This window comes from Nicotiana tabacum, chromosome 18 (genome assembly GCF_000715075.1).
Source record: "Nicotiana tabacum cultivar K326 chromosome 18, ASM71507v2, whole genome shotgun sequence".
In the NCBI taxonomy this organism is placed as follows: Eukaryota; Viridiplantae; Streptophyta; class Magnoliopsida; order Solanales; family Solanaceae; genus Nicotiana; species Nicotiana tabacum.
Window position 1 is genome coordinate 158,253,738 of NC_134097.1, and position 22,861 is coordinate 158,276,598.

At 37.1% G+C, this 22,861-nt stretch overlaps 2 pseudogenes; both read left to right on the forward strand.

Moving 5' to 3' along the window:
• The window catches only part of LOC107776290 (putative E3 ubiquitin-protein ligase ARI8), a 29,628-nt pseudogene extending 23,912 nt beyond the window's left edge, over nucleotides 1–5,716 (forward strand).
• A 1,812-nt stretch (nucleotides 5,717–7,528) lies between these two features.
• LOC107776288 (putative E3 ubiquitin-protein ligase ARI8) lies at nucleotides 7,529–9,362 on the forward strand (annotated as a pseudogene).
• The last annotated feature ends 13,499 nt before the right edge of the window (nucleotides 9,363–22,861 follow it).

Consider the following 22,861-nt stretch of genomic DNA (forward strand, 5'->3'; position numbering starts at 1 on the left):
GCTTTGGGTTTTATTTGAGTTACTAACATTTATGGGCTATAAAAACATATTTGATCATTCAAAAGTTTTAAGTTCAAGTTTGAAATAATATATTAAAAGAGAGAACTATTAAAGAGTTTAAATTATATTTATAAATTAGATAACAATAATTATTTTTATATATAAAATATTTTTAAAACTTGTCAACGTGTAATGTCGGGTTGGTTTGATAACTAAACTTTTGTTATTCTATTCTCTCACAGATGGTGAGGACACGTGCTACCGGTCAGGACGGACGACCACTAGTACCACCAGTTGGGGCCACTAAAGGTCGAGGCCATGGTAGGGGCATGGGTGCAGCCCGCATAACAGTTAGGGCAGCACCTGCAGATCCACCAGCCACCCCAGTTCAGGATCGGGTCCCAGTTGCGGACGCTCCAACAGTACCAGCTCAGGCACCGGCTGTGCCTATTGTCATCCCAGGCCTTCAGGAGGCCCTCGCCCTGATTCTATCAGTGTGCACTGGCCTGGTTCAAGCAGTCTCAGTTACTACGGCCGTAGCTACTTCTCAGGCCAGGGGAGGCACTCAGACTCCCGCTGCTCGCACACCTTAGTAGGCCGTGCAGGGACTTCAGACACCAGGGGAACCTCCAGCCCAGCCGGTTGCAGCTACTCAGGACTATGTAGCTCCTGTTATGCCAAAAGGCGAGCAACGCAGATTGGAGAGGTTTGGTAGACTTTAGCCTCCGTCATTTAGTGGTGTTGAGGGTGAGGATGCACATGGCTTCTTGGATAAGTGTTAGAGGATGCTTCGAACCGCAGGAATTATGGAGACCACTGGGGTCTCATTCACTACTTTCCAGTTCTCCGGGGTTGCACTCAGTTGGTGAGAGGCTTACGAGAGGCGTAGGCCAATTGGCGTGGCGCCCCTTTCTTGGCAACAGTTCTCCGTTCTCTTCCTGGAGAAGTTTGTACCTGAGTCTCGCCGAGAGGAGTTGCGCAGGCAGTTCGAGCAGCTTCATCAGGGTGATAGTTCTGCTACACAATATGAGATATGGTTCTCCGAGTTGGATCGTCATGCAGTCTAGTTGGTTCCCACAGACCGGGAGACGATCAGGAGGTTTATAGATGGCCTCGATTTTTAGCTTCGGTTGCTCATGAACAGAGAGAAGGTTATCTGGTGCTACCTTTGATGAGGTTATTGACATAGCTCGACATATTGAGTTGGTTTGTGGTCAGGAGAGGGTTGAGAGGGAGGCTAAGAGGCTTCGTGGTCAGGGTGGATTCAGTGGTACTCCTCATGGGGGTTAGTTTCAGCATGGCAGAGGTCGTCCATTCAGGCATGCTCAGTCAGCTCGCCCAGATTATCATGGGGCATCATCGGGCTATGGTTCTCACAATTCTCATAAGGGCCATTCACCACTTAGTGCCCTTCCAGCCCAGAGTTCGTCCCGCGCTCCATCAGTTCAGGGCCCTTCGAAGATAGGTTCTTCTACTATTCATCTCAGTGCTAGGGATTCCCTTCAATCCCCGTCTACAATACTATTGGGTTGTTATGAGTGTGGAGAGTTGGGGAATATATGGAGGCAGTGTCCTCGTTGTCTTGGGGTTCGTCTCAGCAGAGGAGTCAGCCATTGACTTCAGCACCAGTTACTTCACCACCCACCCAGCTAGCTAGGGGTGGAGAACAGTCAGTTAGGGGTCGCCCTAGAGGGGGAGGTCGATCAGGTGGTGGTCAGGACCATTTCTATGCACTCCCAGCTAGACCCGATGCTATTGCTTCAGATGCTGTGATTATATGTATTATCTCAGTTTGCCATAGAGATTCCTCTTTGTTATTTGATCCTGATTCCACTTTTTCATATGTGTCATCATATTTTGCTCGTTATTTGGATACGCCCCGTGAGTCTCTTGTTTTATCTATTCGTGTATCTACTCTGGTGGGCGACATTAATGTTATGGACTGCGTATATTGATCGTGTGTGGTGATTATTGGAGGTTTGGAGACCCGAGTGGACCTTCTGTTACTTTGTATGGTCGATTTTGATGTGATATTGGGCATGGATTGGTTATATTCGTATCATGCTATTTTGGACTGTCATGCTAAGGCAGCGATGTTCTATGCCGGGTGTGCCACGGATTGAGTGGCGGGGTTTGAGGGATTTTTTCCCAGTAGGATGATTTCATTTTTGAAGGTCCAGCGGATGGTTGGGAAGGGTTGTCTTTCTTACTTAGATTTTGTGAGGGATTTCAATTCAGAGACTCCTACCATTGATTCAGTCCCGATAGTGAGGGACTTTCCGGATGTGTTTCCTACAGACCTACCGGGCATGCCATCGGACAGAGATATTGACTTTGGTATTGATTTGGTGCCGGGCACTCAGCCCATTTCTATTCCATCGTATCGTATGGCACCAGCAGAGTTGAATGAGTTAAAGGAGAAGCTTCAGGAACTCCTTGATAAGGGGTTTATTCGGCCTAGTGTGTCGCGTTGGGGTGCGCCTGTTCTATTTATGAAGAAGAAGGATGACATGATGAAGATGTGCATTGATTAAGCAGTTAAACAAAGTTACAATCAAGAATAAGTAACATTTGCCTCGTATTGATGATTTACTTGACCAGCTTCAGGGAGCGAGAGTGTTCTCCTAGATTGATCTCCGTTCAAGGTATCACCAGTTGAAGATCAAGGACTCGGACATTCTTAAGACAGCTTTCAGGACCCGATATGATCATTATGAGTTCCTTGTGATGTCTTTTGGGCTGACCAATGCCCCAGCATCATTCATGCATTTGATGAACATCATGTTTCAGCCTTATCTCGACTCGTTTGTCATTGTATTCATTGATGATATTCTGGTATACTCGCGTAGTCAGGAGGAGCACGCGGAACATTTGAGAGTGGTATTACAGCGGTTGAGGGAGGAGAAGCTTTATGCAAAGTTCTCCAAGTGTGAGTTTTGGCTCAGTTTAGTGGCTTTCTTGGGTCACGTAGTGTCCAGCAAGAGTATTCAGGTTGATCCAAATAAGATAGAGGCGGTCCAGAGTTGGCCCAGGTCGTCCTCAGCCACAGAGATTCGCAGTTTTCTTGGTTTGGCGGGTTATTACCGTCGGTTCATTCAGGGATTTTCTTCTATAACATTACCCTTAACCAAATTGACTCAAAAGGGTGTGCCTTTCATGTGGTCGGATGAGTGTGAGGCGAGCTTTCAGAAGCTCAAGACTGTCTTGACCACAACTCCAGTGTTAGTTTTGTCATCAGTTTCAGGTTCATATACAGTGTATTGTGATGCTTCGAGAGTTAGTATTGAGTGTGTGTTGATGCAGGAGAGTAGATTGATTGCTTATACTTCTCGTCAGTTAAAGCCCCATGAAAAGAATTACCTTGTTCATGATTTGGAGTTGACTACCATTGCTCACGCGTTGATCGTGGTCCTAGATGTCTTGTGTTACGTTGTCCTGAACCGTTGTGTAAAATCATGGTAGGTGAAAGTATGATTAATAAGTTAGCCTCAGAAAAAGATAGATTGAGGTATTATGATTATTTGCTTGGATCTTATGTTCAAAATAGGAAGATTAAGTGGTGTCCTGCCCCTGGATGTGAATATGCGGCGGAATTTGAAATTAGAAGTGAAAGTTATGATGTGATGTGTGATTGTTTTAATGGTTTCTGTTGGAATTGCTTAGACTAAATTCATCGCCCGATTGATTGTGACACTATAGCTAAGTGGAGAATTAGAAACTCTGCGGAATCTGAAAATACGAATTGGGTTTTGGCTTTTGCTAAGAAGTGTCCTAAATGTAAGAACGCTATTCAGAAAAATGAGGGATGTATGCATATGACTTGTGTGTGGTTACCAATTTTGTTGGCTTTGTTTAGAAAAATGGGGTCATTGTATTTATGGGTGTTAATGTTTCGGTTCCGTCGGTTATTTTATAAAAAATTGTATCATACCAATTTTTCGGTTATTCTATTATGCATAACCAAAATTAGACTTTTCGAAACCGTCCAATCATGTCGGTGTACGGTTCGGTTAATTTTTAGTATTTTTTTAAATATCATATAAAATTCACCAATAGAAGTAGAATGCAATAATATATATTCTTTTATAGGATTTAGCAAAACTCTCTAGACATTTTTACTGTTTAAAGGGTGATGAATTAAAAAAAAGATGGTTAGGGTATAGATCCATCAACTATTCTACAACAACGTAAAAGAAACCAAGCAAAGGCAAAATAAAAATAGAAATCACACGAGTGGAAAGATATTAACCAAGTTGGGACTCAAGAATAAAGTCTATAGAAGATTAAATATTCAAAAAGATAAATTTAAATTATATGAAAGGAAATATATTCAATAAATTGTAGTATGTTACTCATAATCGCTAGAATACTTTGTGTTTTGCTAATGAAGATACTTGAAATAACATAGTTTAAGTAGAAGTAGCATAATAAGTTTTAGGAATTAGTATTTTGAGTTTAATTACTTGTTGGCTTGTAACAGTTTTCATAATTCCAAGGCCCAAAAAAAAATTAATGCATTAATATGTTTATACTTACTATATAAATATATATTTTCACATGTAAAATTTATGCGGTACGGTTCGGTATTTTTTCTGTTTATTTTCATATAATAAAAAACTTGCCCTAATTTTCGGTGCGGTTATAAATTTATATAAAAACCTACTATTTCTTTAAAAGAAACCTAAAAATTGGTTCGATGCGATACATTTTAATCGGTTTTATCTGTTTTCGAATATCCATTAATACCCCTACTTGTATTGGTAGTTGTAATCGTTACGAGGGAAAAAAAGGAGGTAAAGGAAGCCAAGAAATTAGTAAAAAGGTACACACATTACTTTGAGAGATGGGCATATAATGAGAAGTCAAGACAAAAGGCTTTAAAAGATTTAAATGAGATGAGAGATGAAGGTTTGAAGGAGCTAAGTGAATTGTACAATTTACCTGAGACTGAATTAGGATTCATTATACCAGCTTGGCAACTGATTGTTGAATGTAGAAGAGTTTTGAAATGGACTTATGCTTATGGATAGGGATGACAAAATGGTTTAAAGAGAACAATTAACCAACAATATTATCCATTAAAAATGGGTTGGTTAATGAACTTTTTAAAAACGGGTTAAATATGGATAAGAACCATATTATCCATTTAGAAAATGAATAACCAATGGGTTTAACTTTTACATTTATAAAGCCTCAAATTGAAGGTTCCTCAAATTAGGGAGACTAAGAATTTTTCTAAAAGTGATCATATGCGAGAAGTTATGGATAATATGGCTACCTATATTATCCGCCGGTTAACCCGTTTTTTATTCGTAATAAATATGGACCGGGTCGAATAATTTATCTATTTTTTCATTATTCGTTTTCAAGCCGAACCATATCCGACTCAATCCGCCCGTTTGTTACTCCTACTTATGGATTTTATTTAGGAGAAAAGGAGAAGACGAAATTTCAATTTTTCGAGTACTTACAAGGGGAAGCTGAGGTAGGTCTAGAGCGACTTCATCATTGTACAGAGAAAGAATTGTTGGGTCCTCTTGGATATATCAAGAAATTGGATTATACTGAGTATAAGAATTTCGAACTTTTTCGTTCGAAACTTATTGACCTGACTAAGGTTACTCGAAATTACTTTGAGAACTTGGTTACTGCCTTAGGCAATGGGCACAAAGATGTGAAAAACTCAAAAGAATCCAAGAGGAAAAAGGGTAAGTGAGAGATGCACTTTCTTAAATTAAGCAAATTTTATCCAAACAGTTGTGTAGAGTTTAAGAATATTAGATACTGAACTTAGAAGAAGTATTTTTGTTTTCTAATGTAAGCTTAAAAAGTTGAGTGAGAGATTGTGTATTAGTAGTCTAAAGTTTGGTTTGTCTCCATGTTTTCGTGCACAATTTATTTTCATTAAATTTCATGTGTATTCGGTTCAGTAATCTAAAGCTTGGGTTGTTTCGTATCTCAAGCATACTTTTTGGTCAAACTTGAAGAAAGAATTGGAGCAACGGTAAATTTGTCTCCCTACTATGTATAGGTTACGAGTTTCAGTCGTAAAAGTATCCAGTACTAATGATTGTAATAGAGTAGGTCTCCCTACCAAACACTGACCACCAAAAGATGTGGTGCGTGGATGGGACTGTTCCTCCCTTAACCAGAGATCTCGAGTTCGAGCTCTGGGTATGAAAAAATCATTGGTAGGGAGCGGTACGCCCCCCCCCCCCCGAATGGAGCCCTACCTGGCACGAATCCGGATATAGTCGGGCTCAAATACGGATACCGAACACCAGGGGGAAATCAAAAAAAACTTACCAAACACTGCAAAATCGTGACCAAACCGAGAGAAAACAACCAAACTAGATACTACTGAAACTGAAAGAAAACCATAAGAGAAAACGCCATTTTCATTTAACAATACAATAGATAGATTTGTGTACCAGAAGGATAATTTACTTTTTATTTACAATAATTATTTACTTTTGTCAATAATTATTTGTGGGATATGGCTATACCTTTCAAAATATCCTTTTTGGGATGGAAATTGATGAAGAAATAAAATTCCTTCTTACGATAATATCAAAACAATGATATCTCTTTCCTATCCGGATGATAATAACATTTTTAAAGACAGATGATAATCAAGAGCTTCTTCAATGCAGTCTAGAATTCTATTCACACAAGCTCACATTTCGTTTGTTAATCATCAAAAGATTTTTTTTTTTTTTTGGTTTTCCATCCGTGTCCGGCACCCGCATTAGAGTCCGACTATCAAAGACGGATCTAGGATTTCTAGAACATGGGTGCATCACTAAAAAAATGAGGAAAAAAGTGCCAAGTGGGAATTGATCCATGTTTCTTTGAGTAAATAATTAAGTATTGAACCAAGTGATTCAACATTTATGGAGCATAGGTGCCAATACATAATATAGGACCAATTCTAGAAAATACATACATAAAATACCTAGTTTGGTGGAGAAATTATGAGTTCACGTACCTCGTAATATGGCTATAAATCTGCCCCTGCCGATTATATTTGGATTCGCGCCCATTCAGGAAAGTGCTCCCTGCAGGCATGCCAAAATAAAAATTAAACCTCCTTTTGAGAAGGTGAAACCTTTGATTATATGTTAAGATTCGTATCAGGTCATTGTTACATATCCTTTCACATTACTACATGTGTCAGACCATATAATAAAGAGGAGGTTATAATTTGCAAAGTTTTTATGATAAAGTGGACAATATATAGACGGTGGCATAAATAAAAAAAAAAAAAGGACATGCCGTATTTTTATGGTTTGCCGTGCAAAGGTTTTAAAAAAGGGAATAAAACATAAATAGTGGCCTTTTTAATAGTAATTCTATATATTTTTCGGCTCTTCTTCGGACCTCGCGCATAGTGGGAGCTTAGTGCACCGAACTGTCTTTTTTACTTCTATATATTTTCTGGTTTAGTTTGTGTCCTATTGGGCTTCAAGCACATATTTATCTCTTAAATTACCTTATTAAAGCATAAACATATACGTACCCAATAAGCCTTCTTTTCCTCCAAAAGCCCTACAACTTCTCTAGGGTTTATTAGTACTGTCTTTCTAGTTTCACCATTATCAAAATTTTACTAATGGATTCCGATCATGATATTTATGATATGGATTCTGAGCCGGAGCCGGAGGAGGAAGATTTTTTCAGTGATGAACCAATTATCAACTCAGATAATCAGAAAGATTACACAATTTTGAAGGATAGAGACATTCATCAACTCATCAACGACGATATATCAAAAACTACAACGATTCTTTCGGTTAAAAGAGACGTCGCTTTGGCTCTTCTTCGCCATTATAATTGGAACATGACTAAAGCTAACGAAGAATGGTTCGCTAATAAACTCGAGGTTAGTAAGGCTATAGGTATGTTATTATTGGAGAAAGAAGAAACTAAGTGTTTGGATTCTGATAATGTGAATTGTGGGATTTGTTTTGAGGAATATACTGTTGATAATATTGCTTTTGCTGCTTGTAAACAACATCCTTTTTGTAAAGGATGTTGGGAATGTTACATTAGTACGTCAATTAATGATGGTCCTAAATGTCTTGTTTTACGTTGTCCTAATCCATCTTGTAATATGATGGTAGGTGAAAGTATGATTGTCAAGTTAGTATGTGAGAAAGATAAATTGAAGTATTATGAATATATGTTTAGATCTTATGTTGAAGAAAATAGGACGATTAAGTGGTGTCCTACTCCTGGATGTGAATATGTTGTGGAATTTGAAATTGGAAGTGAAAATTATGATGTGATTTGTGATTGTTCTAATGGTTTTTGTTGGAATTGCTTGGACGAAATTCATCGCCCGATTGAATGTGACACTATAGAAAAATGGAAAATGAGGAATTTTGAAGAAGCTGCGAATATGAAATGGATTTTGGCTTTCACTAAGAAATGTCCTCGGTGTAAGAAATCCATTGAGAAAAATAAAGGATGTATGCATATGACGTGTGTGTTCTTACGAATTTTGTTGGCTTTGTTTGACAAAATGGGATCGTTGTACTGGTGGATGTAATAGTTTTGAGGAAAATAAAGAGGTAAAAGAAGCCAAGAAAAATATTCTAAGGTACACACACTACTATGAGAGATGGGTGTCTAATGAGAAGTCAAAAACAACAAGCTTTAAAGGATTTAAATGAGATGAAAAATGAAGGAGTGAAGAAGCTAAGTGAATTACATTCTTTACCTGAGACTGAATTGGAATTCATAATACAAGCTTGGCAACAAATTGTTGAATGTAGAAGTGTCTTGAAATGGTCTTATGCTTATGGATTTTATTTACCAGAAGAGGATAAGGCGAAAACACAATTTTTCGAGTACTTACAAGGGGAGGCAGGGGCAGGTCTAGAGCGACTTCATCATTGTGTAGAGCAACAATTATTGGATCATCTCGGATCTACTAAGAAATTGGATTATACTGAGCAAAGGCCTTATAAGAATTATGAACGTTTTCGTTCGAAACTTATTGGTCTGACTAAAGTTACTGGAAATTACTTTGACAAGTTGGTTACGGCCTTAAAAAATGGACTCAAAGATGTGAATCCAAAAGAATACAAGGGAAATACAAATGAGTAACATTGTTGTTGATGATTCAGGCATGTGGGCGTGTAACAGGTGTACTTTCTTGAATGAAGATTAACATACTGTTTGTCAAATGTGTGTGGCAGATTGAAGAAAATTTAATCCAATGAATGCAGCCATGAGTTAGTCAGAGACTCAGAGTATGAGAATAATATTAGTTACTGAATTTAGAAGAGGTGTTTTTTTTTTTTCCTTTTTTTACCTTAATAAGTTGGTCGATAGATTATAGAATAGTAACCTAAAGCTTGGACTTCTTCTCAATTTCTATTATGCAGAATCTGTTTCATTTAATATCATTTGTTTCAGTTATGATTGTGTTAAATTTTGTTTGTTTAATTTCTATCTTCTTCTTTAGGTGGATGCATTTTTATTGTATGAATGAATGATCGGGTTAATTAATATGAGAAAGAAATGGACATTAATTTGCAAGATAACAAGGAATAATGTATGCATAGTATTTATTTTAAGAAAAGCTCGAGTTTTATCCAAATAAGTTACTACTAAGATTTTAAGTGGTATATTTTACACACTAGCTTAGTGTACGTGCGTTGCTGTATCTATACATTGAATAAAATATATAAAAATAAATAAATAAATTATTGTATACATTGAAACAATATCTTTTTAATATACAAAGATGATGAATAAAATTGAATTAGCTATATAATATTTATAATTATAATATCTTGTGAAATAAGAAATAAATATGTCATGTTGTTGTATCTCGTCTAACATCTCTTTGGAATACAAGTAATACAAATTTCGACTATCAATTAAACCAATGACAGTATTATATTACGTCACAATTTGTCAAAATTGTTATTTCATCAAAATATTATAAACTTTAACTACTGGATATAAATATTTTACCTGATTGTTTATTCGGTAGATGCGTCGCTACATCCCCAAATATATCTACTAAATAATGTAATTTTTTATAAAACTCCAGTCATCTAATTAGGTCAGTCTTCGGGAAGCTGTTCTTTAAACAAATTTTCTTAGATCTTCATCCAATTATATTAATTAAATAGTTATTATTTTTTAAAAGAATGTTAAAAGCTTGAAAAAATAAATAATAACTTAAGTTTTTGAAAAGGAGATCTAATGCATTCCTAAGATCACCCTACAAGGAAATAATAATATTATTTTATTAATTATCAAATAACGAATACAAAAAATAATGAAGCTTTACAATAAATGGTAACTTTTTCACAATTAATGTATCTTCAAGAGTTTAACACAAACATTTTATGTAGAAAAATGAAGGTAAGCTACTTTTTATAACAAAAGAGATTACAAACTTAAAAACTTGCTCAACATAAAAAATACGTGATATATAGTAGAGAATTATATATTTAAGGATTGATTTTTCTAATTTAGAGGAAGGTTTAGTAAACAATATTTATTATGACTATAGATTATAAGTAAGTATAATCAGTTTTTCATTTCCATGAAGAATAATAAATAAAACCTAATTTAATTTGTCAACATTTTAAAATAAATATTTTATGTAGGAAATAAATTATTTTTATATAACAAAGAGACTAAAAGTTTTAAAATAAGTTCTGATTTTTTTTTCTCAGGTTGTCTTTATTCCCCCTTGAAATTTATATGTCTATTTCTTACATGGTGATAATATTTGTTTTTTGTAACCAAGGTACATAATATTCGTTCATATAGACTTAGAACATTTCTAACTTTTTATCAAAATTAAAAGACAACAAAAGTAATTATCTTGTCTTAACAGATGTCAGATATGTCGTTAGTAAATAGAATATGGTTATATAGTTGATTTTAAATTCTTAAAAAATTTAATTAATTTAAAGGTCCTAAATCTTAGGGAGATAATTAAATAACTTTTTTGTCCAGTGTGAACTCTAATTTTAAAAAGGTAAAAAAGACGAACACATTTCACTAAGGGTCTTTGTGCTTTTAATATAGTACTATAAGTTTTTAAGTGTAAGATTTACATACAATAAACTCTTAATATTTTTAAAGGTTTTGGACTTTTTACATAATTTAAATAAGAAAAAATTAATAAGTAAACTTTTAATTAATTTTAAACTCCTAAACATAGATTTGTATAAAATAAACTCTTAAACAGTTTTAAAGTTGTAAATGGTAGTACTTTCTACATAATTCAAATAAGAAAGATTTTAATGCATAAAATTTTAATTCATTTAAAATGTTAAATATTAAGAAATAATTAATTGACTAATTCAATAAATTATTTCTTATAGTACTTGACACATACTCCAAGGACGGCAGTTTTTGTTTATTTATAATTGAGACCAAAAAAAACGTTAGTTTTAAGTTCCAATAATCTATTTTAGAAAAATATTAATTCATTGGCAGTAGTATTTTATTGATAATGTAGAATTAAGAAAATATATAATAGGTAATATATCTCTTGTTAATGAAAGGAAACGTTGGTAGTTTTTTTTTTTAAAGTGATTGATATAAGGTAAAAGTTTAATTGATTTTAAAGTCCTAAATATTAGGATTTTCTATCCAGTTTAAATAAGGAAGGACTTAATACATAAAATATAGGAATTAATTTTCAAGTCCTAAATATTAGGAAAATGAGTTAAATGACTATTTTTTCTAGTGTAAAATTAATTTTTAAAGGGTAAAAAAGACGAACGATATTTCGCTAAGGGGCTTCGTGCTTTTAATGTAGTATAGATAATTTAATGAATAATTTTCTAAACCACTATAAGTTAGAGTCTAGTAACTATAATGTGTCTGATTACCATTCGTAGCTACTATTCAATTGTTACTAACTTGTATCACTTGTATTCAAATGTACAATGAATATACACCACTAAAAATCCGGCCAAAACCGACCAAAGTTGGTCGGTAATAGCCAATTACCGACTATAACGCGACCATTTGCGTGTGGACAGTATTTTGACGGTCGGAAAGGCATACCGACCAAAGTTGGTTGGAAATTACCGACCAATGTTGATCGGTATGCTTTAAACGACCATCTGACACTGTAAATGGTTTACCGACTAAAACTGGTTGGAAAAATATTTTATTAATTTAATTTTACCGACCAAAGTTGGTCGGTGTATTAAATTTATTAATTTTTTATACCGACGGAGTTTGGTCGGTACATGAAAATATGTTTTTTTATTAAATTATTAAAATTTAAAAAAATTGACCAACTTTGGTCGGTATTGAAAAAATATATTTTTTTTAAATAGTTAAAATTAAACATTACCGACCAACTTTGGTCGGTAAACTGAACAGTGCAGGCAAAAAACCGACCAAAGTTGGTCGGTAATGTTGAATTCTGGGAATTCATTGTACATTAACTGACCAACTTTGGTCGGTAATTTGCAATTCAAAATTTTTAAATACTATTTACCGACCAAAGTGGGTCGGTTTTCTAGGTTTAATTTGACATAAATGCTTGTTTTGGTAGCTACATCACATACCAAGTAAAAACAACATACCAATACCCCCAATTCACCTCATAAAACCCTTAATTCACCCCAAAGCCATCTACATATCCAACGACGACAACAACAACACAACACAACAACAACCAAAAATCTAACAACAACAACCAAAAATCCAATAAATAATTTAAACTAAACAAATTGAAGTTCAATTGAACATAACAATCCAAAACCAAGTTAAAATTAATTACAACAAGTACAAAATTGTTCAAATTAATTCAAAATTAGTTCTATTAGTCTAGTTCAAAGTATATAAAAGTATTGGTCAAGGGGTATTTTCTACAACATCATCACTGTCAGATGAACTTTCATCTACAAGACAGTATAGAGAACGGTCTTGTGGAGGACGGGAAGAAGAGAACGATCATGGGAGGATGGGAGGAACTATCACGAGGAGGACGGGAGGAACGATCACATGGAGGTCGAGCCTCTGGCGATGACTCACGAAACTGAGGCAACGGAAAAACTCCAATAGATAGGAGAGTTCTTATATGAGCTTGCACGCCAAGGAATTGAGTATCTCTAAGCCTTTCTCTTTCCTTGGCCGCTTCTACCTCGGACGTAAGCTTTGTCACTGTCTCCCGCATAACCGAGAGGCTCTCCCTATTAAGTTATTCGCCTTGCAAGGAAGTCCCTATTCCTTGCATTCCATACCTATAGCGATGGAATTTTTTCGTAGGAAGTCTGTATACCTTCCCCCATTTTGGACCACCAATAGCTTCCAACCATATTCTTTCAATAACCTCGTCCGAATGTTGGCTTGGCTCGCCCGATTTACCAGATGGATGACTACGAATGAATTCCTCCACGTTACTTTGATAGCAACCCTACATTATTTTAAATTAAATTAGTATTTAAAAATTCTTATAAAAGTAAATTATAACACTTAAAGAAAATTAAAAGCTTGCATATGCAGTCTCTACCCAGTCCTCGACCCACCTATCTCCATCCCCCTCTTTCTTCTTTTTTACAATATGCGTCTCTTTGAATAACTCATCATGACTCATTGGACGCCCATACTTTTTTTCCTGAAAACAAACTAATTTAGTTAATAAATATAATTGATATACCTAGAAAAATAAAATAATTTAAGCAATTACCAATCTTCTTTTTATTGTCCTCAGGCTGATCGCACCTTCAGTGTGCAAGGAGCCTACCTTCTTGGATGCGCGAGCTTTCTTTCCTTTTCGCTCCTCTCTAAGAAATCCGCGGTTTGTCATTGCCTTAACTAATTATTCCATAAATCCTCAAGACACCAGTCAGGCCTCTTTTTCTTCTTTCTAGCATCCGAGAAATTATCCGTCAATCTCTTGCAAGCTTTATGATGAAAATTTGCAGTCAATTCCGCGCTATAACGGTCTTTCCATACACACTTGCTCTGCATTTCAAAAGTTAAATATTAGATGGAAACATCATAAATATAAATTATTAAACTGCTTAAAAGAATATTTATGCCTTAAATTGATTGAAAATTTGCTCTTTCAGCGAGAATTAGAAATCAGTCCAAGTCGCATAAGGGCCATCATAAAACTTTCTGATTGCATTGGTGATTATCTTCGTAGTCTGCGTACCTGTCCTGAACCTGCAATTTAACAATAAAAGCACATGAATATCTTAGTAAAAACATTACAAAACAATAGACGCAAAAATAACAAATAACTCTTACCCATCACCCTCAAGAACTATGATGATACTGCCATGGCGATCATAATGCACTACCTCTGGATCACCATCCTCAGCATTTGTATCATAGGCATGTGTAGATGGGGTAGGGGGCTCAGAGCTACTGCCTCACAGGCGAAGGCCTGAAATAAATAGAGTCGATGATGAAGATGGTTGCGATCCCTGTGACTGCGACATAGCTGGATGCGACTCAAGTGGTTGTGATACTGATGGCTGTGACCCGAGTGGCTATGACATGGATGGATGCGATCCATGTGTTTGTGATATATAGGGATGTGATCCACATGGATATGATGCAGATGGTTGCGATGCACGTGGTTGTGAGGCAGCTGAACTGTATGTCGGACGTATAGTCCTATGGACCTGTGATGGAAGACCTGGTGTCTGGATGAAAGTATAAGGCTCGTGATGCTGTGGCAGCTCAATATAGCCATGTGGTGGAGGATAAGACATAGGCATCTCTGAAGAGGGTGGAAAAGAGTGAGTATTATTATCTACCCTCCTCTTTCCCTTCCTAGCCTTTTCTCGACCCCAAAAACTAGTAGGGTCATTGTTACCTTGACCCTTGCATGCCACATGCATAATATAATACATATTTAGATTAAAACATATAAGAAACTAGCTATAAAATGAGAGTGCTTTAAAAACCCAACTTTTTAATCCTCGTCGACGTATTGTTCCTCGTCCAAGAATTCTTCGTCCTCACTTATTTGAATTTCATCAGTTGATTCTTCGTCCTCATTTTCTATAATTGTTATTTCATTTATATCAACTTCTTCTAATATGCGTTCAGGATGTTCCAAATCATTTTCTAACTGATCGTCCAACTTTAGTCGGTTTTTTGGACGGTTTTGCCCGAATATTTAGTAGTGCAATTGTATTCGATCGCACAACAAATACAACGTGTATCAACTGTATTCATTCATGCAACGAGTACAATATGTATCAATTGTAACTAATGCGAAATACAAGTGTATAAAATGGATACAACTTGTATAGATTATATTTGTTCGCACAATGATTACAACAAGGCGAAATAGAAACCAACTGAGCTACGAGAGCTTGTTGCCTCTTATTTCAGTTCAAAATAAATAATCTCTTATTTCATTTCATAGCTATAAGATTCAAATATAGCTATGAATATTAAATTTGTTGAAAGTATAGCTACGAATAGTAAATACAGTGTAAATATATGATGTGTCGCGTAATTTTCCATTCTTTAATACGTGTGTTAATGTTTATATTAGTACACCTATTGTTTTAAGGGCAAAACATAATTAATCATCACAAGGTTTATAAAGATTGTTACTCAGTGTTTTCCCTTTCCATACGTAAAGTCGAAAACTAATAATTTCGGTGATTCAAAACGTCATTTTTGCTAAAACTGGTATTTAAGCATTGAAGTTTAATTTTTGTTTATCAAACTAATAGTCCGTTTGGCCAAGCTGCAAAAATCAGTTTATTTTGAAAAATGCTTTTCTCAAAAGTATTTTTGGTGAGAAACAGTTTGTATTTGGCTAATTAGTTTGAAAAACACTTCTGAGCAGCAATTAGTGTTTGGTCAAGCTTTAAAAAAATGCTTCTAAGTGTGCTTCTCAAAAAAGTGTTTTTGAGGAGAAACTACTTTTTTCTGCTTCTCCAAAACTGTTTCGGCTTCTCCTCAAAAGCATTTTTTTTTCCTTCCAAAAGCTTGGTCAAACACCTCAATTTTGGCCAAAAGTGCTTTTGACAAATAAAAAAAAACACTTTTGATCAAAAAGAAGCTTGGCCAAACAGGTTATAAGTCGACAATGAAAATGATATAATATTCACCTTTTCGTATATTGGATTTCAATATAGGTTCTCTCTCCCTTCTGGCATAAAATACCTAAATACTATTCGATCGACTGATATTTAATGCCATGCATGTTTCATAAATTGTAAATGGACCCCATGCTGTAGTTCAGCACTGTCTGCTACGTTTCACAGAGTGCAGAATCAAAATGTGGTTTATTTTTACTCAAAATACTTAAATAAGTGTAAAAAAAAAAGTTACCAAACTATATATAATGCCACTAATAGTGGCGCTATACAGTAACGTTAACTGTACCGTTACTGTATAGCGCCACTATTAGTGGCGTTATACTGACACACCTTACATAGCGCCATTAATAGTGGCGATATATGCCTTATAACCTGACCCCACCAATAATTTCTGGGTTCAATAATTTAAATGCGTATAAAGCCACTTTTTGTGGCGCTATATACAAAAAAAAAAAAACCGGGCTAGCCATTTTCTATATAAACATCGTTGAATCGCCACAACTTCATTCAAAAAAAATTTTTAACTCTTGTTGGTTTCTATTGTTGTTAAATTCTCCAACATTTTTTCATTATGTCTGAAGAACGTAGAATAAGAGTATCATTATATTGGGGGGTGAGGTTGTGATGGAGAATAACTCTGTGGGCTACAGTTTACCTGCTAAGTGTAATGTTAAATTGCCACTTTCAATGGAGTACGAAACATTGATATCGTTGTTATGCAAAAAAATGAGTGTGAGAAAACGTTCAGTGATACTCAAAGTAACCGGAAGATATCCGTATTCCGTTACGCCGCAAGGGGTTGCTTTTTACTCAGAGTTTAACATCGACGATGATGACACTTTGAGTGATTTCTTGAGGACTCCGGACGAATGCCGGGAATTTCTTGTAATCACAATGTTGGAGATGTACGTAAAGGTCGAAGACGTTCCAAAAAATAAGGTTGTGCGTAGTAGAGATAACCCCCAGTCATCGGGTGGTTATTCTGGATCAGTTTTTGCCGGACATGTTCCAGATGAAAGAATTTTTCTTGATTTAAATTTATCACCGTCGGCGAATGAGCAGCGACAAAATAATTTATACCCTGCTTTCCATAATTCACAAGAAGAGTGGTAAACTTCAATTTTCATTTGTGTTAATTATGTATATTTTTGCGTATTGAATTAATTTTAACGCTCATTTATTTAATAGGGGGTACCGGCCGGATATGAATTTTACAAGTGGCTCATCCGGTAGTCATCACCTAACTAAAAACGTCCATCATGGAATGTCATCACATTACAACTTGTAAGTGAAAAGCTACATCCATATATAAAACATTTATTAATTTAGTAGCTTATATTTTTGTTGAAATGTGCAGTGAAAACGAGCAAGTTGAACTACCCGTACTCACTCAATTGCCCGAAAACGACGTATTACATCAGGATCTGGCAGATGAACAGAGTGAGGAAAAGAACAGCGATTACGATAACAATGCCGATGAATCGGGAGACGAGACACCATTTGCTCGTGAGGATGGTGATGAAGAGGACGAGGAGGAAGGACCCGATTTGAAGAGAGCCCCCCATAGACGAAAAGTGAACGAGTCTGAAGTGTCGTTTCATTCAAGGAAGATTCCTTATATTGATAACTTGCCAGCCGTGCCGGATGTGGAAGCTCTCACAAGGGATTTTGATGAAATCCGGACAGCAATGTGGGATGAGTCTAGACCAACGGTGCTTGCAAAGGGGATGCTTTTTCCTGATAAAGCACACGTAAGCAGGGCTTGTAAAATGCATAATGTTAAAGAGTGTCGTGAGATGCAGGTATCAGAGTCAAGTCCGACGGTATACAAGGCTATTTTCCGCAGGTGGTTTTGGCCATGTAATTGGATGTTGCGTGCGTCGAAGAAGAAAACAGGTATGTGAAAAGTGGGTAAATACATTCCCACCCACACATGCGAAATGGACACTTTCAACGGGAACCACTTCAACTTGGATATTGACTTGATATCTCTTGTACTTATTCCGCACATCGAAGCGTCCATAAGTTATAAAATCAAAGAGTGCATTACAGCAGTCTACCAGGAATATGGCCACACAATTACTAAAAGAAAGGCATATCTTGAGCGCAAACGAGCGTTTGAAATAGTCTATGGTAACTGGGATAAGTCATTTGCAGATCTGCCTAGCTACATGGTTGCACTGCAGCACTTTAACCCCGGAACAGTTATTGAATGGAAGCTTGAGCGGAGTCCGGGTAAACCAGAATATATATTCAATTACGTGTTCTGGGTGTTTAAGCCAGCAATTGATGGTTTTCCGTATTGCCGGCCCGTAATATCCATAGACGGAACTCATGTCTATGGAAAGTACGATATCAAGCTATTGATAGCAGTGGCAGTGGATGCTAATGGACAGATATTTCCTCTAGCCTTTGCTATTTGTGCAAATGAAAGCACAGAGACGTGGACAATATTTTTGAACCACTTGAAAGAGCACGTTGTCAAACATCGTTCAGGTATTTGTCTAATATCTGATCGGCACGGGGGTATATTAAGTTCTGTGAAGAACCTTCCTGCTTGGCAAGAACCTTATGCATACCACCGTTACTGTGTGAGGCACTTTAAGGCCAATTTCAAGAAGGCACATCCCAAAAAAGATCTACATGATTTGATGTGGATGGCAGCAACAGACCACCAACAACATAAATTCCGGAGGCATATGGATTCTATCAGGCAAGAAGACGATGCAGCATATCGTTGGTTAATGCGACATGATCCTGAAAAGTGGACGTTGCATGCAGATGGTGGCAGACGCTGGGGAATTCTTACTACAAACGTGTCAAAATCCTTCAACGGGTTATTAAAGTCGGCAAGAGGATTGCCTGTCACAGCCATGGTGCGTATGTCGTTCAAGCAGATGGCGGAGAGGTTTGTACAATGGTCTGCAGCTGCAACGGAATTGATGGAAAGAGGTGTTGAATTTATGCCAGTGCCTATGAAGAGATTAGAGAAATACAGATGGCGAGCACATTGGCATTCCTTTTTGCAATATGATAACGAACGAGGTATTTTTGAAGTTCGCACCGCTATCCATAATAATCGGGGTAATAATGTACATACTGTAAATGAATCCACAAGGTTATGCTCATGTGGGAAATGGTCAATCTACCACATGCCTTGTTCACATGCCATCAAGTGTTTTCAACGTGTTGGTTATGCGGAGACCAACTATATTGATCAACAATATAGTGTTTCCAAATACCTAAACACATATAGTGGTCAGTTGCAACCAGTGGGTTCTGAGCATTACTGGCCCCCAGAACCATTTAAAATGGTGTGTAACAAGTCCTATTTGCGTAAAAGACAGGTGCAGAAGAGAACGCGTATACGGAACCAAATGGATGTTAGTGATATCGTATATGCACGCAAATGTGGTATATGCTCGCAAACAGGCCACGACCGTAGAAAATGTCCTTTGGGTGGCAACAATAATCAAGCTGAGGGCGGGTGTTCTTCTATTGTACCTAACTACCCATGAGTTCATGTTGTAATAATTAGTTGTTATGTATACGATTTAAGTATTTATGAAATAATATTTTTTTGTTTGTTAATTATGATTTGTACTTTTCCTTTTTACCTATTTAAATAATAATTTAATATAATTATCGGTATATTTATTATGTGTGTTGTCTTGTCGCTATCACGATATTTAATACACAAAATATACATATGGTGCTATGTGTGTCTTGTCTTGTCGAACTGAAAAAGCTGAAAATATCATGATATGGCGCCATTAGATATGTGTGACCGGCTGACATAAAGTCGTCTCGTCAACATCATGATATGGCGCCATTAGATATGGCGCTATATGTGTCTTGTTTAGCCTATAAATAATGGGGTCATTGTAGTTATTTTGTGTGCTAAAAATTTCCCCCAAGAAATATTTCATTAAAAGTAAGTAAGGTTTTTATTATAAGCAAATAGTTCACAAATGGCTCAACCTGGTCGTCCACCAATTTGCTTATGTGGAAAACCATGCATGATGGATTGTGGGTGGGAAGGTGCTAACGTTGGACGCCACTATTGGTGTTGTATGAACAAGTTGTACAAGCAACCCGACGAACCTACTTGTGAATTTGATGAATGGGCTGAGGAACCACGTTATCAGGAAAGCTACAGGGATAGATTACAGGAATTTCATAATATGTTGTTATACCAGCATAGAATACAAAAGGAGGGAGATAGAATTATTACAGAAATGAGGGAGAAACTGAAGGAGGTGGAAGATAAAAAATGGAGAGCAGAATGGAATTGTGAAGCACACAAGGAACGCAACGAAAAATATAAACGGGAACTTGTGGAGGTGAAGGCGAGAGTGAAAGAGTTAGAAGAAGAAAAAGAACAAATGGAAGAACGATTTAAGTGGTTGGAGCGAAGAATAAATGACCATTGAGGATGGAGCATTGACATGTATGTGTTTAGTGTCATTTTCATATGTCATGTATTTTTATTATGTTGGCCTGTTATGTTTGTGTTTGTGTTGTAGTAATGTTTTCCTTGTTTGTTGTACTAAATTTTATTTTAATTTAAGTGGAAGTTAAATTTAAGTTGTTGTGTTACTATACCAAAAACTATAAAACGAAATGAGAACTAAAAAAAAGTAACTGTCATATTCGACTAAATATTGTTGTTAATGTATACAAAAATATTATTTACACCAAAAAAACAAAAATATGGAAGACCGAATCAATGTGTCCCGCATCCGGTGTGTCTCAAAGTAGCCGTTGGCCTAAGGCGCATCCCCTGCCGCCCGGGTACGCTATCAGGATCATCATCATCAAGTCGTCTCCTTATGGCCGGATGCGGCACAGGATGACATGTATCGGTGGTGTTGTCAGGTCCAGTAGAAGGATACATAATAATATCAAACTTAGTATAGAAAACTACATAACAATTCACAAAAATTTATATTGTCTTACCATAATCGTGTCTGGATCCTGAATGTAGTCATCTGTCGCAGCATCGCATGAAGCCTAAAAAAGTAAATTAATAAAGTTAAAAATAAATAAATAAGTTATAGTAAAAACAGTAATAAAATTAATACTAATAAACTCATACCTGCGCATGTGATGAGCTGCCATAACTCAGTCGGTGCCCACTATCAAAATCTCGGATCGGTCGAGACTCATCAGTGGTAGACGGGCCAGGGAAATATCTACCCAACTCCACTCCTTGAAAATCCGAGCCCATGATCAAGAATTGACCCGATGGGGTCACCTGCGACGTCCCTGGAGTGTCATAAATGCCAAGGCTGTAAGACGGCATGTCGGTCTCATGCATGCCACCTCCCATATCAGCAGCAACATCATCAGCAGGAGCCTCAAAGCCCCCTTGCTGGGAACCTCCTCTCTGCCCACGACCACGTCGTCCAACACCAGCAGGTCATCGTGGAGCAGCAGCAGCTCGTCGGCCACTACCCCGTGGCATACCACGACCTCGCTGGTATGTGGTTGGATCAACATAATCTGGCTGGTGTGCCAAACGCTGATCCGATCGGCCTCGCTGCAGTGTCTGGGCAGCCACATCCATTAAGCGACGACTATAGTCCTGCATGATCACAGGGTCGTGGACATAACTCTGCATCTGCTGCCCCATACGATATACGGTATGCAATCCAATCGCCTGCACAAAAGTTTTTAATATAAACTACGTATTTGACTAGAAATTACTATTAATGTAATTGATAATAACAGAAAACATACCAGAGCCTCATGTCTCCCGGCGTATGAGACGTACCGACCATCTACCTGATGAACTGGGTTCCCGATAAAAAGTCGGGAAACAGTGTGGTACCATGCCATATAAACTTCGATAGGAAAGTGTTGCGGAGCTGGGGTCAAGTCCCCTCGGCTGTCCCAAATACCCAACTGCGCTGTCAGCCACTCAATAAATGTGTCGTCCACTCTCATCCTATCATCCCTCTCATAATGTAAAGGATCCCATGCAGGCTGAGTCGGTATAGACTGCGGAAATCCAAACTGACGAAATACTCGCTCTGAGGCATGATGCTCAACAATATCGAGGCACGTGAGAGGGACGGAAGCCCTCCAAATATGGCGACCGTGCGTGCAATACGCTGGCAGGGTACCTATCAGCTCTTCGCTGTACCTAGTTAAAAAATAATTGGTAAGTTTAGTTAGATATTCACCTGTGCATCCTCTAGAAAATCCAACACATCCCTACAGAAGGGGAGATTATGATGGCCATGATACTCTCGTGCAAGTCTACGACGCAATACCCACCTACAAGCTAGAGGGAGATCGGGAATATGTACATTAGCCGGTAGTTGTGGTAGAGGTGGCCGAAGTTGCAGAAATCGCTCCCACACCCAAACCTAAAACAGAAAGTTGACGTAAAGATTAACTATAACTAGGTAGAATTGGAACTAAACGACAAATTATTTGAATAAGTTGTCACATGTAGAAGTGGCAGAAAGCCAGAAACGTCTCTCTGTGTGCCCACGGATGCCCGGCACATCTGCATGTACAAAAAAGATAGGACAGCACCACCCCAGCTGTAGCTGACTGTATCATCAAAGTTCGCAATATGATGCAGAAAACGAAGGCTCACTAGGTTCCCCAAAGTGTTCAGGAACAAGAACCCCCAAATAGAAGGAGAAACAACAGCCTCGTATATTGCTCCACATCCACCTCCGCTGAGTCGTCGGTGATAGTATCGTGGATCTGCACCAAGTGGTCTCTAATGGGGACCAACTGCATACGACTGCTCCCAATTGCTACATCTGGGTCCT